General features: G+C 37.3%; 1 non-coding gene across 1 annotated transcript; it reads left to right on the forward strand.

The window, feature by feature from the left end:
- Window positions 1-12,695: 12,695 nt before the first annotated feature.
- On the forward strand, window positions 12,696-12,784 carry TRNAI-UAU (transfer RNA isoleucine (anticodon UAU)). The gene is given in 2 exon segments: window positions 12,696-12,733; window positions 12,749-12,784. It is a non-coding gene; the product is annotated as a tRNA-Ile (tRNA).
- Window positions 12,785-18,293: the final 5,509 nt, after the last annotated feature.

The raw sequence follows: 18,293 nt of genomic DNA on the forward strand, positions 1-18,293 counted from the left end.
TATGCCTAGGGGAGGGAATATATAACATTTAGGGCTTTATACACCTTAGTGTTATTACTATTAGGGCAAGGGGTAGAATAAGGGAGTTAAATAGTAGAATTAGGAGTTAGTAAAGTGAAGGAGGGGAATCTTTGAGAAAGGGGATGTTAATGATGGAGTAAGGGGGAAAAAGTGAAGTTAGTGATGCTTTCTGCTGTGAATCCATGAAATTCACCACCTTTTTTGCTGATATGTCCATTGCCTTGGCAAAATATCTTTGACAACTATGTAATGGTGAACCTGTCCTTTCTGCAACCACAACTGCCTACCCAACTATTTCACCTAACATTTTTTAGTTTCTTCTTGGAGGGGCACTTAGACTTGCAACCCTCAATTGCCTTTTCTTTTCTTTGGCTTTTTCCTTTTTTACTCTATCTGCTTCTACCCTTATCTCTTCCAAGGTCCCAGATTAGGCTTTTGGGAACCTTTGTTTCTCTACCTGAGCTACTTGTCTGCCAAGATTAAGCTGTTTGGACAGACTTCTTTCTCTATTCTACAACTCAAAATTGAAACATGGCATGATCCAGATTAGACTGTTGAATCATCCACAAAAATGTAATAAGGTCCTCAATATCTGAAGTAATTTCACACACCTCTGATTACCTGGAAATATGGGATCTTTGTGCTAACAAAGTAGAGCCTATTTGGATTTTCAATAATCAATCATGAAATATGAAACCTATTACTATAGGTATCCAACAGGTTCTATTCTCCCAAGCCTTGTTCCAAATAGGAGAACCCCTCATGTGCCCCAACATTCGAATGTATTCCTTTTCCTGCCAATTCATTGCGTACTTTTGTTTCCATAACTTGGTCCATGGATTGTTGGATTCCTTTAGCCATCTCCACCAAAGTTTTGCCCCCAAGACCTTGCTTAGGGCGTCCGGGTCATGGAGACCTAAACCACCATGGGTTTTAGGTTTGCAGAGCTTGTCCCATGCCACTTGGGCTCATTTCTTTCTCTTCCCCTTTAACCCAAAGAAAGTTTCTTTGAATGTTCCTAATCTTCTGTAAAACTCCTTTAGGGACTGGAAGGGCGGAGAACATGTAAACTGGAATGGTTTGTAGGATAGCCTTTGTAAGAACTAGTCTTCCTGCTAAATTTAGACATCTATTAGTCCAGTTGTTGACTTTGTCCTTCAGCTTATTTATAACTAACTCCCATACTTCCTTATTCAGAGGTTTGTCCGTGAGAGGCATACCTAGATATTTCGAGGGAAGATTCTCTCTTTGAAAACCAAGAATTATAGGGAGATGTCTTTGGATTGAAATATCCATATTGAAAAAGAAAACTTTGGATTTTGTGAGGCTTACCTCTGTGCTAGCAGCTTTTGCAAAATCATTCAAGATTTATTTGAAGGCTTTGGCTTCCTTGATAGTGGGTATTCCCTGTAGCATAGTGTCATCCACAAATTGTTGATGAGTAAAAGTTTCTCCATTCTGAGTGAGTTTTAGTCCCTAAATTCTTCTTTCCTTCTTGGCTGAGTTAATCATTCTGCCTAATCCTTCCATCATGAGAATGAAGAGGAATGGAGAAAGAGGATCGCCTTGCCTAAGGCCTATTGAAGGCCTAAAGGTACTAAAAGGTGAGCCGTTAAGAAGGATAGAGCAACTTGATGTGGTTACCAGAGCCATGACCCACTTTATCCAGTTGAAGTCAAATCAATAAGCTTTAAGGATTTCCTTTATACAGTGCCACCTTAGTTTATCATATGCCTTCACTATGTCCAGTTGTATTATCATACCTGCTTACTTTTTGGTCTTGAGGAAATGAACCACTTCATGCACTTGGATGATGTTATTGAGAATTTGTCTACTTTCCACATATCCAATCTACTCCTCTGATACTAGTGATGGAAGTAGAGGTTTGAGTTTGTTGGCAATAACTTTGGAAATGATTTTGTACACCACACTGCATAGAGCTATGGGTCTAAATCTTTCTGGTGTCATGGCTTTTTCTTGTTTAGGGATTAATGCTATGAAAGATTCATTAATCGCTCTTAGAAATTTTCTTGATTTTCTCGAGTCCTCCACAACCTCAAGAATGTCATATTTGACTATTTCCCAACAAGTTTTGAAGAAGTCTACATTGAAACCATCCGGGCCTGGAGATTTCCCATTGTGCATCTCTTTGATCACTAAGTTAACCTCTTCCTCCGTTACTAGCCTATTGAGATTATAGTTATCTTCCCTGGTCACCAATTTGGCAATATTCTTAGTGATGTTCTTAATGAATTGAGATTTGTCTGCCAAGGTATCCTCTACTATGCTTTTGAAGTGTTGAACCAACACAAATTCCATTTCCTTATGAGTATTTAACTCCTTCCCTTGTAGATCTAGGAGTTTTGTGATCCTATTATGAGCCCTGTGTTTCATAGTAGATTTATGGAAGAATATGGTATTTCTCTCCCCTTCTTTAATCCATTTTACTCTACATTTATGCCTCCAGAAGATTTCCTCCTACTGACACCTATTGTCCCATTCTTGTTGTAGAGAGTATGCCAGTATCTTCCTTTCCTCTGTGAATCCTTCCTTGATGAGAATTTGATTAGTTTCTTGTAATTTTCTTTCCACTTCTCTTCTAGCTTCAAAAATTCTTCCAAACTCCTTTATGTTCCATTATTTGAGCCTTTGTTTGATGTGTTTGAGTCTCTGATGTAGGATGAACATTTTCAAGCCCTGAGTGCATATCTTCCACCCACCAATTTCTAATATTATTGATGAAGTTGGGATGAGTGAGCCATACATTTTCAAACTTGAAAGGTTTGTTTCTCGGGGTTCCAATAAAAGAAGCTTCCAACTGGATAGGCTAGTGATCTGAGCCACCGAAAGGGAGAGTCCAGGCGGTCATGGAGTGACCAGAGAGAAGGAGATCCTCCGAGATTATGAATCGGTCTAATTTCGATGCAACTTGGGCAGCTCCCCCTCTTCTGTTATTCCAAGTGAAGGTGCCATTTGTTGTTTCCATACTCACCAGTCTCATATTGTCTAAGAAGTTCTGGAATGTAGTTGAGTCTCGTCCCAACATTCTTCTTCCCCCTTTTTTTTTCCGAGAGTGATCTGATCATATTGAAGTCTCCTCCCAAAATCTAGGGGATGATTGGATGTCTTTCTCTTAGCTCCTCTAGAGTGGTGAGGAGTTTTGGTTTGTCTTCTAGCAGTTGAGGACCGTAGACATTTGTGGTTAAGTAAAAATCTTTGTCCCCCAAAGGTCATATTACCAATGAAAGGTGATTTCTGGATGCCTCTGCATTTATGATTCCAAATTTTCGAGGATTCCACAGGGTAAGAATTCCCCCTACTGTGTTGTTTGCTTTGACCTCAAGGTATTCATAGTTGTTAAGCCATTTGCTGTGAAGGTCCCTGATCTGTTCTACTGAACATTTCATTTCCTATATGAATACCATGTCTAGTTTTTCTTCTTTTATACTATTACTAAGATTTCGTTGCTTTCTTTTGCTACCGAGCCCCCTAATGTTCCAAGTTGTGAGCTTCATAATGAAGTGTTCGTAAAAGAGTAACTAGTAAGATCTTTCATCTTACTTAAATTAATCAGGAGTTTCCCACATTCTGATAGGAGATCACACTGTCTCCTTCTTCCTCTTTTCTTGCCTGGGTTTTTGGTGGAGTATCCTAGTGTAATCTCAATCTATTTGACCCCTTTATTCTCTTGGCTATCATAGTTTCGTTTGACTCCTGCAGCCTTTGTTTGGGATCTTCTGAGGTAAAGCTGTTGCACTCTATCAAACTTCTCTTATGGCAGAGAGTTAATCCCATTGTTGGTTCCCTGTTCTAGAAACTGTTCTAGTTCCAGGTTCTCCCTATCAAGAATCTCCTGCAGGTCTTGGTCCTTCGTTCCTCCTTCGCTTGGGGACATGTCCTGGTCTCCTCCAAGTACTGTATTGTTTAGTGGATCCTCCTTCCTCTCTTTGTCTTCCTGTGTGATGTCCATGCTATCCTCTCTGTCCCTTTCTGTGGGAATGTTCCCCAGATCCTTACTCTTTCCATTTTCTTCCCCCTCCTCTTCTAGAATCTCAAAACTATTGTGACTTGGTAGCTTGTTCTCACTAGGTTTCTGGTGGTGATTTTTACCTCCTCCTTTCCCCTTGCCGGCCACTTTGGTGTAACCTTCAGGGTCTTTACCATTGTTGCCTTTTAGATTGTCCTCTCTTTTGTTGAGTGGGTGTTCTCTGAAGAGATGCCCATGTTCATGAAATTTATGACATCTGAATGAGATGTGTTCATAGTCGACCGCCTGAACCCATTCCTCATCATAAACTTCCAGGATGACCTCATTTGGGAGTGCTGCCGATAAGTCCATTTCTACACATATGCATGCGAAGGATGTGTATTTACCTCGTAGAGTCGCATCTGATATATTTATAAAATGTCCTAGTTTATTACCTATAGCTTTTAAGGATTCCGGTAGCCAATAATCTAAAGGTAAGGAATATAATCTACTCCATACCAGAACCAATGTGAACGTTTCTCACTCCAGAACAAAGTTTATCGTCCAAGGTCGCATGTAGAGGCCTACAGCAGCAAAGAAGTAAGGTCCTCCTTCAAATATTCTGTCTTTATCCTCCAAGTTCATGAAAACCACAGTGAACAAACCCTTGGATCCTAGATGTATGTTTATTTCTCCTTTTGGTTTCCAAGTGCTTCTTATCCAAGTGTATAGTGCTTTCTCCATGGGAAAAATACCCATGAACTTGCATATGACCGCATAGGTTGCCATGTGATCTCTGTGCTCCTGCAGAGCCGAATCATTTAAGACCACCCGTGGTTTAATATTCAATTTGGGCTTGTAGGGTCCCGTTATAGTCCTTCTTTCCAACCTCTGACCTCTGTCTCCTACTTTTGCTTCTTCTTGAACCTCCTCGTGGGTCCCTTTCTTCTCATGGGGTTCACTGCCTTTTGGCTCTTATGTATTAGTGATTTTTGTCTCTTTCTCCATGGAATTTTTTAGTTTATTCTGACTTGTCCCTCTGCCTTTATTTAAGACCACATTACTGTAGGAGGGAGTGGAGATCCCTCCTCCTTGTCCCTCCATGGTTACCATCTCGCTTCTGTCGCCTCTTATTTCAAACTCTAGTCGCTCCCCTACTCTTCGCGGATGCTTCGACTATAAATACAATAACCACAAGTACACTACTTGTAAAAAGTACCCAAAATACATATGATTCTGACAACTATAAAAGCTAAGAGATGTTGACTTCCCGTTAAGTTTATTAGTCTACTTCCATTATTTCTTTAGATTAGTAAATAGTCTCCTCCTGTATATTGTTGGACACATGATGGTTTGAATATACTAATTGCATATCCTTGCACAGATCAAGGACTAAACTCCTCAACATATGACACTTTGCCTCAAACTCCATTATTTTATACCTTTTCTCACCTTAGATATTCATATTTCTTGCATTCTATGTGTTGACATTGTTTCTCATTGTCATGGATAAAAATAAAAAGACCTGAGGTCCGAGATATGCCATTACTCTACCAAGTTTCCTTGTGCCTTCATAGAATCTTACATATTACAAAATTTCCCCTAGGCCCGTGTTAATTAGAAACCTAGAGGAAAGGACAAGGCCTAAATAAATTACACCAAAGCTAGAAAGAAACATAATAGAAAAATAAGTCCTATGAAAATTGAATACCATTTGTTGTAGAAATTTACACTTGTTAATCAAGAAGCTATACCCAAATTGGTTGAATGGTTCGCAAGGCCAAGGATGATATTTTGAAACGAGATCTAGAACCAAAACTAAGAAACCAAGTTCTAGAGAAGCCCAGGGGAAACCCTCCCTATGACCAAACACTATATAGGATATACCTGAAGCTTGGGTTGCTAATGCACCTAAAGAAATGACAAAAATGCATAGGGTGTGGGGGTAGGAATTGACTTCCTAAACCCCAAACCACTAGAAAGCACAATGAATAACCGGAAACCTAGATAAATAGATCAAATCTAAATATACAAACCACAAGGTGTCTTGGTAAAGACATGTCACTAGCTATACCATGGAATTGATAATTGGGAAGCAATGTTCTTACATGTTCCAAGTGCACTCACAATATTACAAAGACATGAAACCAAAGAGAGCCTAAGAAGTACCCCTCCTCAACAGATATACCCAAAGATTGGCATAAGCCAAATTAACAATAAATTAATCACAATCTCAACTCTAGAGATTCTATTATAATCCCACTTTGCATGCAAGAGGTATATGTTGAGGAAATAAAATATAGGATGGTTGTTAATGGGCGCATATGAAATTCCATGGCCTTTGCCATTTTGGCCTTCTCTAAGGCATATAATTCCCAACGCTTCACATGGTGTTTGACCTTTGTCATACATGTTGAGTGAGACAACTCATGAATTGGAAGGATCATATACTTAAGAAATTGGATACATAATATACCTTCAGTTAAAGCAACAAAGAAGATGGTTTGTAGGACAGCCTTTGTAAGAACTAGTCTTCCTACTAAATTTAGAGATCTATTAGTCCAGTCGTTGACTTTGTCCTTCAGCTTATTTATAACTGACTCCCATACTTCCTTATTCAGAGGTTTGTCCGCGAGAGGCATACCCAGATATTTTGAGGGAAGATTCTCTCTTTGAAAACCAAGAATTCTAGAGAGATGTCTTTGGATTGAAATATCCGTATTGAAAAAGAAAACTTTGGATTTTGTGAGGCTTACCTCTGTGCTAGCAGCTTTTGCAAAATTATTCAGGATTTGTTTGAAGGCTTTGGCTTCCTTGACGGTGGGTATTCCCTGCAGCATAGTGTCATCCACAAATTGTTGATGAGTAAAAGTTTCCCCATTCTGAGTGAGCTTTAGTCCCTGAATTCTTCCTCCCTTCTTGGCTGAGTTAATCATTATGCCTAATCCTTCCATCACGAGAATGAAGAGGAATGGAGAAAGAGGATTGCCTTGCCTAAGGCCTATCGAAGGCCTAAAGGTACTAGAAGGTGAGCCGTTAAGAAGGATAGAGAAACTTGTTGTGGTTACCAGAGCCATGACCCACTTTATCCAGTTGAAGTCAAAGCCATAAGCTTTAAGGATTTCCTTTATATAGTGCCAGCTTAGTTTATCATAGGCCTTCGCTATGTCCAGCTATATTATCATATCTGCTTACTTGTTGGTCTTGAGGGAATGAACCACTTCATGCACTTGGATGATGTTATTGAGAATTTGTCTACCTTCCACATATCCAATCTGCTCCTCTGATACTAGTGATGGAAGTAGAGGTTTGAGTCTGTTGGCAATAACTTTGAAAATGATTTTGTACACCACATTGCATAGAGCTATGGGTCTAAATCTTTCTCGTGTCATGGCTTTTTCTTGTTTAGGGATTAATGCTATGAAAGATTCATTAATCACTCTTAGAAATTTTCCTAATTTTCTCGAGTCCTCCACCACCTCAAGAATGTCATATTTGACTATTTCCCAACAAGTTTTGAAGAAGTCTACATTGAAGCCATCCGGGCCTGGAGCTTTCCCATTGTGCATCTCTTTGATCACTACGTTGACCTCTTCCTCTGTTATTGGCCTATTGAGATTATAGTTATCTTCCCTGGTCACCAATTTTCCAAGGTATCCTCTGCTATGCTTTTGAAGTGTTGAACCAACACAGATTCCATTTCCTTGTGAGTATTTAACTCCTTCCCTTGTGGATCTAGGAGTTTTGTGATCCTATTATGAGCCCTGTGTTTCATAGTAGATTTATGGAATAATCTGGTATTTCCCTCCCCTTCTTTAATCCATTTTACTCTAGATTTATGCTTCCAGAAGATTTCCTCCTGCTAACACCTATTGTCCCATTATTGCTGTAGAGAGTCTGTTGGTATCTTCCTTGCCTCTATGAATCCTTCCTTGATGAGAATTTGATTAGTTTCTTGTAATTTCCTTTCCACTTCTCCTCTAGCTTCAAAAATGTTTCCAAACTCCTTTCTGTTCCATTCTTTGAACCTTTGTTTGATGTGTTTGAGTCTCTGATGTAGGATGAACATTTTCGAGCCCTGAGTGGGCATATCTTCCAGCCACCAATTTCTAATATTATTGATGAAGTTGGGATGAGTGAGCCATGCATTTTCAAACCTGAAAGGTCTATTTCTTGGGGTTCCAATAAAATAAGCTTCCAACTGGATAGGCCAGTGATCTGAGCCACCCAAAGGGAGAATCCAGGTAGTCATGGAGTGACCAGAGAGAAGGAGATCCTCTGAGATTATGAATCGGTCTAATTTCGATGCAACTTGGGCAGCTCCCCGTCTTTTGTTATTCCAAGTGAAGGTGCCATTTGTTGTTTCCATACTCACCCGCCTCATATTGTCTAAGAAGTTCTGGAATGTAGTTGAGTCTCGCCCCAACATTCTGCTTCCCCCTTTTTTTCCGAGAGTGATCTGATTATATTGAAGTCTCCTACCAAAATCCAGGGGATGATTGGATGTCTTTCTCTTAGCTCCTCTACAGTGGTGAGGAGTTTTAGTTTGTCTTCTAGCAATTGAGGACCATAGACATTTGTGGTTAAGTAACAATCTTTGTCCCCCAAAGGTTGTATTACCATTGAAAGGTGATTTCTGGATGCCTCTGCATCTATGATTCGAAATTTTCGAGGATTCCACAGGGTAAGAATTCCCCCTGCTGTGTTGTTTGCTTTGACCTCAAGGTATTCATAGTTGTTAAGCCATTTGTAGTGAAGGTCCCTGATCTATTCTACTAAACATTTCGTTTCCTATATGAATACCATGTCTAGTTTTTCTTCTTTTATTCTATTATTGACATTTCATTTCTTTCTTTTGCTGTTGAGCCGCCTAATGTTCCAAGTTGTGAGCTTCATAATGAAGTGTTTGTAAAAGAGTAACTAGTAGGATCTTTCATCTTACTTAAATTAATCAGAAGTTTCCCACATTATGATAGGAGATCATACTGTCTCCTTCTTCCTCTTTTCTTGCCTGGGTTTTTGGTGGAGTATCCTGGTGTAATCTCCATCTGTTTGACCCCTTTATTCTACTGGCTATCATAGTTCTATTTGACTCCTGCAACCTTTGTTTGGGATCTTCTGAGGTAAAGTTGTTGCACTCTATCAAACTTCTCTTGTGGCAGAGAGTCAATCCCATTGTTGGTTCCCTGTTCTAGAAACTATTCTAGTTCCAGGTTCTCCCTATCAAGAATCTCCTGTAGGTCTTGGTCCTTCGTTCCTCCTTCGCTTGGGGTCATGTCCTGGTCTCCTCCAAATCCTATATTGTTTAGTGGGTCCTCCTTCCTTTCTTTGTCTTCCTGTGTGATGTCCATGCTATCCTTTCTGTCCCTCTCTGTGGGAATGTTCCCTAGATCCTTACTCTTTTCAATTTCTCCCCCTCCTCTTCTAGAATCTCAAAACTGTTGTGACTTGGTAGCTTGTTCTCACTAGGTTTCTTATGGTGATTTTTTCCTCCTCCTTTACCCTTGCCAGCCATTTTGGTGTAACCTTCAGGGTCTTTACCATTGTTACCTTTCAAATTGTCCTCTCTTTTGTTGAGTGGGCATTCTCTGAAGAGATGCCCATGTTCATGACATTTACGGAATTTGAATGGGATGTGTTCATAGTCGACCGCCTGAATCCATTCCTCATCATAAACTTCTAGGATGACCTCATCCGGGAGTGCTCCGGATAGGTCCATTTCTACACATATGCATTCGAAGGATGTTTATTTACCTCATAGAGTTGCATATGATATATTTATAAAATGTCCTAGTTTATTACCTATAGCTTTTAAGGATTCCGGTAGCCAATAATCTAAGGGTAAGCAATATAATCTAATCCATACTGGAACCAATGTGAACGTTTCTCACTCCGGAACAAAGTTTATCGTCCAAGGTCGCATGTAGAGGCCTACAACAGCAAAGAAGTAAGGTCCTCCTTCAAATATTCTGTCTTTATCCTCCAGGTTCATGAAAACCACAGTGAAGAAACCCTTGGCTCCTAGATGTATGTTTATTCTCCTTTTGGTTTCCAGGTGCTTCTTATCCAAGTGTATAGTGCTTTCTCCGTGGGCCAAATACCCATGAACTTGCATATGACTGCATAGGTTGCCATGTGATCTCTGTGCTCCTGCAGAGCTGAATCATTTAAGACCACTCGTGGTTTAATATTCAATTTGGGCTTGTAGGGTCCCATTATAGTCCTGCTTTCCAACCTTTGACCTCTGTCTCCTACTTTTGCTTCTTCTTGAACCTCCTCATGGGTCCCTTTCTTCTCATGGGGTTCGCTGCCTTTCGGCTCTTGTGTATCAGTGGTTTTTGTCTCTTTCTCCATGGAATTTTTTATTTTATTATGACTCGTCCCTCTGCCTTTGTTTAAGACCACGTTACTGTAGGAGGGAGTGGAGCTCCCTCCTCCTTGTACCTCCATGGTTACCCGCTCGCTTCTGTTGCCTCTTATTTCAAACCCTGGTCGCTCCGCTAGTCTTCGCGGATGCTTCGACTATAAATACAATAACCACAAGTACACTACTTGTAAAAAGTACCCAAAATACATATGATTCTGACAAATATAAAAGCTAAGAGATGTTGACTTCCCGTTAAGGTTATTAGTCTACTTCCATTATTTCTTTAGATTAGTGAATAGTCTCCTCCTATATATTGTTGGACACATGATGGTTTGAATATACTAATTGCATATCCTTGCACAGATCAAGGACTAAACTCCTCAACATATGGCACTTTGCCTCAAAATCCATTATTTTATACCTTTTCTCACCTTAGATATTCATATTTCTTGCATTCTATGTTTGACATTGTTTCTCATTGTCATGGATAACAATAAAAAGACCTGAGATCCGAGATATGCCATTACTCTTCCAAGTTTCCTTGTGCCTTCATAGAATCTTACATATTACAAAATTTCCCCTAGGCCTGTGTTAATTAGAAACCTAGAGGAAAGGACAAGGCCTAAATAAATTACACCAAAGCTAGAAAGAAACATAATAGAAGAATAAGTCCTATGAAAATTGAATACCATTTCTTGTAGAAATTTACACTTGTTAATCAAGAAGCTATACCCAAATTGGTTGAATGGTTCTCAAGGCCAAGGATGATATTTTGAGATGAGATCTAGAACCAAAACTAAGAATTCAAGTTCTAGAGAAGCCCAGGGGAAACTCTCCCTATGACCAAACACTATATAGGATATACCTGAAGCTTGGGTTGCTAATGCACTTAAAGAAATGACAAAAATGAATAGGGTGTGGGGGCTAGGAATTGACTTCCTAAACCCCAACCCACTAGAAAGCACAATGAATAACTGGAAACCTAGATAAATAGATCAAATCTAAATATACAAACCACAAGATGTCTTGGTAAAGACATGTCACTAGCTATACCATGGAATTGATAATTGGGAAGCAATGTTCTTACATGTTCCAATTGCACTCACAATCTTACAAAGACATGAAACCAAAGCAAGCCTAAGAAGTACCCCTCCTCAATAGATATACCCAAAGATTGGCATAAGCCAAATCAACAATAAATTAATCACATTCTCAACTCTAGAGATTCTATTATAATCCCACTTTGCATGCTAGAGGTAAATGTTGAGGAAATAAAATATAGGATGGTTGTTAATGAGCACATATGAAATTCCATGGCCTTCGCCATTTTGGCCTTCTCTAAGGCATATAATTCCCAATGCTTCACATGGTGTTCAAACTTTGTCATACATGTTGAGTGAGACAACTCATGAATTGGAAGGATCATATACTTAAGAAATTGAGGTGGGATAAGTATCCCCCATTTTTTCATCAAAGTATCCTATGGTACATGAGTAGCTTCATTTGCTAAACAATCGACAATCACTTTGTGTTTTTTTAGGACATGATAGTATAAGACCTTGACCAAAGATTGAGAAGCATTGATGATCCTTGGTACAATGGAATCCAACTTGGTGTTTGATTCTTGAAACAAAGGGAGCCAACCTAGTGTTTCTTGGAGTTGATTATTGGATCAAAGATTTAATAATAATCCTTCAGTCTCCAACTACAATTAGAAGCTCCATTCTAGAGCTAAAAGCTATAATTATACCATACCACATATGCTTGAATTTGATTATTTGTTGGGATCTCTGTATCATTCCAAAAATTGTTTCCTAGTTTCCCAATATCATAAAACCCCTCCCATTCCTACTCTCTCTTAGGATCAATTTACATAAATAACAAAATAAATATAATTTTATTTAAAAATAAAAAGTAAAAAAAAAAAAAAAATTGCTCGGAGATAAAAAAAACAACATATTTTATAATAATAAAATCTATTTATATAAACTAAAAATTCATCTTTATCATCCAGAGATCTCCAAAATATGGTAACGGATTACATCGAGACATAACCTAATAAAAATAATTTAAAAACATATACCTAATTAAAAAAGAAAAAAAAAAATTGAATTCTATTACCCATAAAACCATCCAACTCTCCAAGTACCAAATAACCTATTTCCACGTCCCCTAACTCTATAATTAAAATTTAAAAAGAAATAAAAAGAAGGGATAAAAGATCCTCCAGTAATACATTATGCTGACAGTGCACTAACTTAACGTCGAGTAATGCAACAACAAAGGAAACAACAAAACACTCTATCCAAAATGTGATTCTCACATAAATGCATCTCAACTGGTCCCGTAGCTCAGTTGGTTAGAGCATTGGTCTTATGGCTTAAATAAGAGCAAGCCGAAGGTCGCGGGTTCGAGCCCCGCCGGGACCATCCTTATTTTACTCCCTCATATTGTTCGAATTCATTGATCTTATAGCTGAGGGTTCGCGGATTGCAATATGAATTCATTGATCTTATAGCTCCCTCATATTGTTCGAATTCATTGATCCCTGCAGGACAAATTTCACTGTACAAGTGCTCTATGGTATTTACCAATAAGGTTGAAATTCGAAATCTAACTCATTTGGTAAAGTTTAATATTTAAACTCATTTATTAAATGATTTTCTAGTTTAATTTGCCAAGAATTCGGCATGGACTTTTTCTAGTTGGAGTGATAAATTCTCCACAATGTAAGTGTTTTAAGAATTTTTCAGGGTGCTAAATTCATATATATATATATATATTCAGTCAAAAACTAAGTTAAGATTTAGCCAGATAAGTTTTCACCTATTCCCCCCAAAAAACTTCACAATACATAGCAAATTTAGACATCTTTGAAACAAAGTATATATTGTCCTTACCATTGTTCTCTCATCTTTTATTCTCTTCTTTTATAATTTTAATTAAAGAATTTGAGTGATACATCCTTATTTATTGTGCCTAAGCTCTCCAGCTCAATATGTATGAGATGTTGTCTTATTCAATTTTGTTATGTTAGGTAAACATTTTAATTGGTACAGAAAAATAGAAATTAAATTAAATTAAAAATTAAATTAATCTCTTAAATTATATTTTTTATTATTCGTAGAAATTAAGTACAAATTATTTTTAAAATAATAAAAAAATATTTATTATATCAATTCATTATCCACAATTAAGTTGATAAAAAACCATCTCAAATTAATGTTAATGTTATTGAATAGTAATCATCATTATACGAAAGCAATATTGATATTGATTAAATTAATCTATTAAATTATATTTTTTATAATTTGTAGAAATGGAGTACAAATTAATTTTAAAATAATAAAAATATATTTATTATTTAAGATAAATCTAAGATGGTTTAATTATTGAACCAAAGGCGATTTAGGATGTGTGACTTCTTGGGAAGTCCTGGTTACCGGTTGCAAGCCCCAGAAGTGATGATTGATGCTATGTGATTCATTTCACTAGTTTCAATCCGACTTCTTCACCCCTTTGAGCATCACCCAATGCAATGCGCGTTAAGTGGAATATTAAAAAAAATCATGAGAAATTACTCAGTTATGACTAACTCTCATGGAAAGGTTCATAGATGAATGACTTACTTAAAACAGTTGAATCCCAAAAATGATATATAATATAATGCACTGTGAAAGCCCCTCAATACTTAAATACAAAAGAGTGAAGGGAGATATACTTGAATGGTTCATGAGGCACAATACTTGCTAAGGTTTTGCAAACAGTGTAGCAAGCTAAGTGGGCTTGATTGTGGGGAAAACTCCAGAGTTAAGCACGCTTGAGCCAGAGGTGATATGGGATGGGTGACCTACCGAGAAGTCCTGGTTATTGGGTGCAAGCCCCGGAAGTGATGATGATGATATGTGATTCATTTCACTAGTTTCAATCCCACTTCTTCACCCTTGTGAGCGACACCCTATGCAATGAGTGTTAAGTAGACTATTCAAAAAATCATGAGAAATTAGCCAGTTATGACTACCTCTCAATGCAATGAGTGTTAAGTGGACTATTCAAAAAATCATGATAAATTAGTCAGTTACGACTACCTCTCATGGAAATGGTCATAGATGAATGACTTAATGCAGTTGAATCCAAAAAACGATATCTAATATTTATTATATCAATTCATTATCTACAATTAAGTTGATAAAAAAATATCTCAAATTAATGTTAATGTTATTGAATAGTAATCATCACTGTAATAAAGACATATTGATATTCATAATGGTAATGCCCACAAAATATTGTTCCATGCAAATTCACTTGAAGAGATTAGCAATGTCCACAAGTGACTCACTACGTCCACAAAATAGCTTGACCAAGAGAGTTTCGAGAGAATTTGACCATGTGACCTCTCAATGGCAAATGTTTTAACTATAGGGACTCGACCAATTGAGTTAACCCTTGGGGTTAAATGGTAATTATTATGGTGCAGTCTAACTTATAGATGAAATAACCTTTCTCACCGGAATCCAAAGATACAATTTCAAGCAAGAACATGATTTTTTGTTATTTAAAATAATTTCAACGCCCTGAAAAACCACTAGGGAACTCAACTTTCATAGATTAAACAACTTAAACTCAAGTTTTCAAAAATCTATATCAAATTTTGGTTAAAATTAACAAGAAAATTTGTCATGAAAAATGTTATTTTGTTTATAAGTTAGACTATGCTAATTATTATTATACAAAATTATATTAAATATATAAAATCTTCATTGCACCGAGAAGCACTCTCCATCTCGGTATGGTAGAGATGCTGTAATGTTTAAGATTTTGGCTCAGTCAAAAAAAAATTAAAATTAAAATTAAATAACTCTCATATATTGTAAGGTCTCATTTAACAATTTGACTTGGTCTAAATAAAACAAAAAAATAAATTAATAATTATATTTATGCTTAATTATAAATAATAGTTAAACTACCCTATATCCTACCAAGCATTAAGAGAGATGCAAATCTCTTTTAAAGCTAAAAATGATTTGATCCTTCTTAGTAGATTCAGAGTTAAGATGGATCTAGGTTGGTTTTATGTAAAATTTGATTTCTTAACTTCAGTATGGAAGAGATGTCGTAATGTCTTGTTATGTTATCTAAACATTTGACTTTGGCCAAATTAAGTAAAACTAAAAATAAAAATAAATTATTTAATTAACAAAGAATTATTATCTATAATATTTTGACTTGGTCAAATTAAATAAAAATAAAAATAAATAAATTAATTAAGAATTATAATTATTATTTTTTAATAATTATTAACAATTAAACAAACTTATATCCATCTGAACTGTGAATATATCAAGCGCTCAGAGGGGTCAAATCTCTCGAGCAATCTTTTCCTCCTGTTTTTCACTTAAAAAAGAGGTTTCCACCTTCTATGACTTGGCACTTGATAAATGTGGAGTTACCACATATATATATATATATAATTTGAAATTGGAGAAGATTATTGGATTGGATACTAAGGGGATTATAAGCATTTTAATTCATTATTGAGAGCATTGTATAACTTACAATTTTTTAGCCTAGAGGATGCCTCCTCCTTTTGGGATAGGAGGATGGAAACTAGAATGGAATCCTAAAAGGATTTAAACATGAATACTTGTTGAAGGCATTGTCTAACTATTACATTATTTGGAGTTTTTTGTCAGAATCCAACGAAACAAGTTTTGGTCAAAACCATATCTTTTTTTGTTTAAAATGTTTTTTTGACTTCATATATGGGTTTAACATCTTGAAAAACCCTTGAGGCGTTAGGATTGTGGAGATTTCACAAGTCAAACTTGTGATCCCAACAAATCCCATAAGAATTTTGGGCAAATTCAACCATAAAAGATGCTTGAAAAAGCTCCTAAACATATAATAGATAGACTAGGGCCTTGTTGAATTGTGATACTTTATTACACACTAAAAATATAGTTCAATTTTGCTGATTAAAGGGTGAAGACAAAGATTAAACGGTCAAAAATAAGGGATCAAGTGTGTATACTCCAAAAATAGGTTATTCAACCTAGACTAGAGTCAAGAAATTATGGCCTAGTTAAAATTAACCAATGTCCCCCCCTTTAAATTTAACATGGAATAAGCACATACCACTCTCAAAGTTTATTAACAAGGTATCAAGAATGCAATATATCCTCCCATCGCATAAGTCTATATGTAGACTTTACACCAATGAACCATTAAACAAAATGTATGCTGGCCTAAATAGCTCCTACAACTATATATCCATTTACTGTATATGCGGAAAATTATAACTCCAAAAAAATACTTGCAATTGTATTGCAAAACATGTGATGCTAGGACACATGAGCATGTTTCATTTCCAACATCCATATTTCTCCCAATATAATTATATAAACCAAATACTTTGTTCTTTACATGCATCTCTCTTTGCTCCAAGTACAATGAGCCAAATACCTACATCGACCTTCCATGCTCTTGGTGAGGATTGTAGTAAGGAATGAATGAAAGGTAGGAAATGAAATGAAACATGCACATAGAAAGAAGTATGGTGTACAACACATTAATATAGTGAAAGGACCTTGTGTGATATTGTTCATTAATGATGAATGAAGGATAAAAGATAGGGTTGGCATATTCCCTTAGGGTTTTAAACTGTTGCAGGTATGGAGGCACTGCCGACTGTAATTTTTTCGTCCCAACTGGTTGTGTTGACATATGGATCGATGGGTTTTCTCCCTCCTCGGCATTGGCTCAAGGTTATACTCCTTGTGGCTTCTTGTTTGGGGCCCCTGGACTCTCTCTTCATTCCAGTGCATCAATATTGGAGGACGAGAGTCACAGATATGTCTCTTGTCGATACATACCTAGTCGGACTCCTGTTTGTGTCGGTGTTTGTCTGCATAATGAGGGACTGCTCCTTCACAATGAACCGAAATACCTAGAGTGGCCGAGGCAGGGGAGGCTTTATATGCTCTCATCTAGATTTTCATTCCTTCGCATAGACTGGTGCTATCATTTTTGCGGGAGGGATCTGGTAACCCTATCAATGTTTTGTCTTCATGTGTATTGTATGCTTGTGTGTTATTGTTCCTCCATTTTGGCATTCGTGATCCGGATTTAAACAGCAACGCAACAAATTACAGAGATAACCATATACATAAAGATGCAGCGGAAATAATACTTCATTTCATTAATGGAAAATATTGAAATATGCTTACAAACAGAAATGGCAATAAACTAGCTAGGGCGATGGTAGCTTATCTCTGAGAAGAGATGTGATGGCTACATGCCTCTGAACTGTGTTACAATGAGGCTCGAAGGCCTATTTATTGTTGAGAAACAATGGAAAAACCCTTAACATTCCAAAACCTAACCCTAGGAGATGAAACGCCAAACTGTGGGCCCTGTTTGGGGGTAAGTTGGTACATCAACTTCCCGGGGTCGTAACTTTGGCATATGATCTCCGTTTGACGCGTACAATAGCTCATTAGAAAGATCTATCCAAGCACTATCATTGTTGGAACGGGAAACACTAGTCCATTCCATGGACTTGTGTTGCCCCCGGATTCCCCAAAAAACGTCGTTTAGGGCCTCAAAACGGCTCCGGAAGTTCAGGACCCGAAAAACTGCTAAAAATAGTAAGTTGTGCTACAATTAAGGAAACTGAAAATGCTGAGAAAGAAAATGGTGGGGGTCCAGGTGGACTTGGCAGGTGGCCACCAATATCCACCTGGATCATTCCTCCCCCCTTAGGAAGCAATGGTCCCCATTGCGTTGAGCTCCTCCATGAGATGAGGAAACTTCTGCTGAACTTGTTCCCTGGTGAGCCACTTGCCCTGCTGAAGGAGTTGGCCCGCTTTGACAACTCGATACAGTTGGATATTCTGTTGGCGAGTGTTCTTGATCTGTGTGTCCATGATCCGATCAGTT

The sequence above is a fragment of the Pinus tabuliformis genome, chromosome 4_2, assembly GCF_031772625.1.
Source record: "Pinus tabuliformis cultivar Carrire ecotype Pingquan chromosome 4_2, CPIR1, whole genome shotgun sequence".
NCBI lineage: Eukaryota > Viridiplantae > Streptophyta > Pinopsida > Pinales > Pinaceae > Pinus > Pinus tabuliformis.